Source organism: Eurosta solidaginis, chromosome 5, assembly GCF_040869045.1.
Source record: "Eurosta solidaginis isolate ZX-2024a chromosome 5, ASM4086904v1, whole genome shotgun sequence".
Lineage (NCBI taxonomy): Eukaryota > Metazoa > Arthropoda > Insecta > Diptera > Tephritidae > Eurosta > Eurosta solidaginis.
The window spans coordinates 16,794,633-16,799,229 of NC_090323.1; positions in this window are offsets into that span (position 1 = coordinate 16,794,633).

The following is a 4,597-nucleotide window of genomic DNA, read 5'->3' on the forward strand; positions in this document are numbered from 1 at the left end:
TTTTTTTTTTTCAAAGCAATTCGGCCCAAAACCGAACTTCTGAAACGGTTCGTCTAATTAAAACATTTGTGTGCCTCTAAAAAACGGCCAGAAGTTCAACATCCCGTATCGCAACTAATTCAGCTGAGGAACAGAAGATGTTGGAACCTAACAAAAAAAAAAGTGTTCATAACATAAAGCGAACTATTGTGTTTCCACCAAAAAAAAAAGCGAGCGATTTAAAAAAAACTCAACAAAACTTTAGGTAATTGAATCTGACAGGACTGAAGAAAATGAAGATAATGTTTCGTCGACAAAGGAAATTATGACACCGAAGATATCAACTTATCTAAATGGAAATTAACCGACGAAGATATATTAGATATAGAAGATTTTGTTCTTGTTAAATTTGCTCCTAAAAACCAAAAACTATTCCGTTATATTGGTGAAATAAAGGAAAAGTTCAGTAATTACGCTTTTAACATAAACTATATACGAAGATTGGCAACAATTAACTAGGTGTTTGTAAAACCAGACGTAGAAGACATCGCATTAGCTTCAAGATGTGAAATTGAACTTAAATTACCGCAGCCAAATAATCCAGCTGACACATCTCGATGTCGGACGAAGTATTTATTTGATGTTAACTTTGAAGACTGCTATATTAAATAATTAAATACTTTTTAATTACCTTTATTCTCTCTTCCAAATTCTTGCTATAATATTATTTTAATATAGCTTCTATGGAAAAAAAATGCCTGCATCTATGTTTTGTTGAAATAAATACATTTATTTTGTTTTTTGAAATAACGTCTTGTTTTTTTGCGTTAATGTAAGTATAAAATAAAGTAAAAAACACGATGGTCAAATGTGTCCCTTTAAAAGTCAAAGGTGCCCCTCCGCGGGGGCAAATTTGACAAATTGGCTTTTTTAAAAAAAAGAGGCTGAGTTAGGTATTTACACTGTCTTTTGTAACTCCTTAGCCAGCTCAATATTAAGATCGATATCTAATACTTATGGTAAATTTTTAAAATCTACGTTTTTCTAGAAAAATATGCGAGAAATATGGCTTCACAAAAAAGGTGTCACAGGTGCCCCACTTTCCCTTACATTAGTTAGAATATTAACAGACCAATGTCTGAAAGAAGCACACCACGAAAGCATGCAAGTCCTAAGGAATAATTTTTGTCGGATCTGTTGTGCCGAATTGGAGGAATTATTTAGCGGAAACCAGGGGTATTCTGCGTTATATTAGACGGTAATTTTGGTTCAATCGCTATTACAATGGGCAATCGGCTAAGTGAGCTCTCTACTTTCTGGGGACAACCACTTTAACCTTACCCAACCTACCCTTTCAACATCAACATGGGCAAAATTCTTCTCTGTCTTTCATTTCCACTCTTCTTTGTAACTTTTTCCTTATTCCTTTCGATATTGCCAATTTGATTTGGTTTATGAACAGAAGTTCTTTCAAAGTTTCAGTATCACACCTGCGAAAATTCCACACTTTTTTATACTCAGTTGACCAGAGCTCACAGAGTATATTAAGTTTGATTGGATAACGGTTGGTTGTACAGGTATAAAGGAATCGAGGTAGATATAGACTTCCATATATCAAAATCATCAGGATCGAAAAAAAATTTGATTGAGCCATGTCCGTCCGTCCGTCCGTCCGTTAACACGATAACTTGAGTAAATTTTAAGGTATATTGATGAAATTTGGTACGTAGGTTCCTGAGCACTCATCTCAGATCGCTGTTTAAAATGAACGATATCGGACTATAACCACGCCTACTTTTTCGATATCGAAAATTTCGAAAAACCGAAAAAGCGCGATAATTCATTACCAAAGACAGATAAAGCGATGAAACTTGGCAGGTGAGTTCAACTTATGACGCAGAATAGAAAATTAATAAAATTTTGGACAATGGGCGTGGCACCGCCCACTTTTAAAAGAAGGTAATTTAAAAGCTTTGCAAGCTGTAATTTGGCAGTTGTTGAAGATATCATGATAAAATTTGGCAGGAATTTGGTTACTCCTATTACTATATGTACGCTTAATAAAAATTAGCAAAATCGGAGAAGGACCACGCCCACTTTTAAAAAAAAAATTTTTTTAAGTAAAATTTTAACAAAAAATTTAATATCTTTACAGTATATAAGTAAATTATGTCAAAATTCAACTCCAGTAATGATGTGGTGCAACAAAATACAAAAATAAAAGAAAATTTCAAAATGGGCGTGGCTCCGCCTTTTTCATTTAATTTGTCTAGGATACTTTTAATGCCATAAGTCGAACAAAAATTTACCAATCCTTTTGAAATTTGGTAGGGGCATAGATTTTATGACGATAACTGTTTTCTGTGAAAATGGGCGAAATCGGTTGAAGCCATGCCCAGTTTTTATACACAGTCGTCCGTCTGTCCTTCCGCATGGCCGTTAACACGATAACTTGAGCAAAAATCGACATATCTCTACCAAACTTAGTTCACGTACTTATCTGAACGCACTTTATCTTGGTATAAAAAATGAACGAAATCCGACTATGACCACGCCACCTTTTTCGATGTCGAAAATTATGAAAAATGAAAAAAATGCCATAATTCTATACCAAATACGAAAAAGGGATGAAACATGGTAATTGGATTGGTTTATTGACGCGAAATATAACTTTAGAAAAAAACTTTGTAAAATGGTTGTGACACCTACCATATTAAGTAGAAGAAAATGAAAAAGTTCTGCAGGGCGAAATAAAAAACCCTTGAAAACTTGGCAGGTATTACATATATAAATAAATTAGCGGTATCCAACAGACGATGTTCTGGGTCACCCTGGTCCACATTTTGGTCGATATCTGGAAAACGCTTTCACATATACAACTATCACCACTCCCTTTTAAAACTCTCATTAATACCTTTATTTTGATACCAATATCGTACAAACACATTCTAGAGTCAACGCTGATGCACCTTTATGGCGATATCCCTAAATAGCGTCCACCTATACAACTATGGCCCACTCCCTCATAAAATACTCTTTAATGCCTTTCATTTGATACACATGTCATACAAACACATTCTAGGGTTACCCTCGGTTCATTTTTCTACATGGTTATTTTCCCTTATGTTGTCACCATAGATCTCAACTGAGTATGTAATGTTCGGTTGCACCCGAACTTAACCTTCCTTACTTGTTTTACAGTAATTTTAGTATTTTTTTTAAATTCAGACATACATATATGTATATGCACCGCTGTTGGTGAAGTATTGCTAATATTTACAAACTCTATGGCATACTTGGTTAAATAAATAACTCTCAGCTCGCTACAAAATTAACATAGCAGCATTGCTGTCGAAAACTTTACCGTTCAACGGAATGTCACATGTAGCAATACAAACGAACACACACATATTCATAGAAAAAACATTCACTCAGTCAATCTGCTGTGGCAACATTGACAAATCGCATGGCACAGGCGTGTAAACTTTGAACCCCAATAGCAAAAAAATATATATATAGTTACAGCAACAACAAATCGAAAAATATTTCCACCTGCACTCAAAAATTTGTAAAAAAAAAACAATAAAACGTGAATATATTATAAACAAAAAATAAAAAACAAAAAAAGTTTACCATACAACACGCTGCGGCATTTATTGTGGCATGAACGAGAAAAATAGTTAGCCGTCAAGTTGCCATAAATCTTTGTGATGTTACAACAATTGCAGTCATTAAGCATTTTGCTGTTGAATTTGCGCTGGCGCTGTTGCACTAAATATACAGTGTGTGCGAAAAGTAATGGGATGGGAGGATGATTCTATACATGGAATGTGTTTTAGGCTGGTCGTGGTAACTTCTGAATTAAATTTGTGTGAAGGGACGCAAATGAGGAGCCCTATGTATAATAAAGTGAATTTGGTCTTTACTCAGGTCTAAGTCTAATTTGGTCCTTGATATGGTAACCTTCACTCTTATTACCCCAATAAGGAGTGTTGACTGTTCCTTAAGATTTTTATTTTCGGTGGTTTTGAGGCGCCTCTGAGTTCGTGATATTTTCGTGCAGTAGTTTGGTAGAACCTAACCTAAGTGAAATATTTACGCAAAGGTTTCTTGTCTAATCAACAATATGCAGCAGAAGATACGGTCCCAACGCAACTTAGGCTAGGTTGTTTAACTGCCGTTGTGAGGACGCGATAAAAGCGCCGGGCAGTTGCAGATGAGGAGTCCTAAGGCAACTTTCTAAGGATCTAGAGTCATATTTAAGCGTTCCGAGGTATTGGTTTAAATGTCTCCAACGATGACAAAAATTTTATTTTCTGACAATGACTAAAAATAACAAAATCTGTTATCGCCATTGTACAGCCGGTTTCTTACATATGTAGGTGTGTGATGACCGAGAAAATGGAGCGGAATACTCGAAGATACAAAGAATCTATTTTGGTGTATATCACATATGTAGGTCACAACCACAATTCAAGAGTATCATCAGTTGTTAACCAACTCTGAAAGAAGGAAGTCGCACCCGCGACTTTAGGCCTTATTCGCCTGATGGCTTGTTTACTACTAATTCCTTTTTTAGTAGTTCGCTATCGTGTAGGTATGGAACACTGAAACTGTG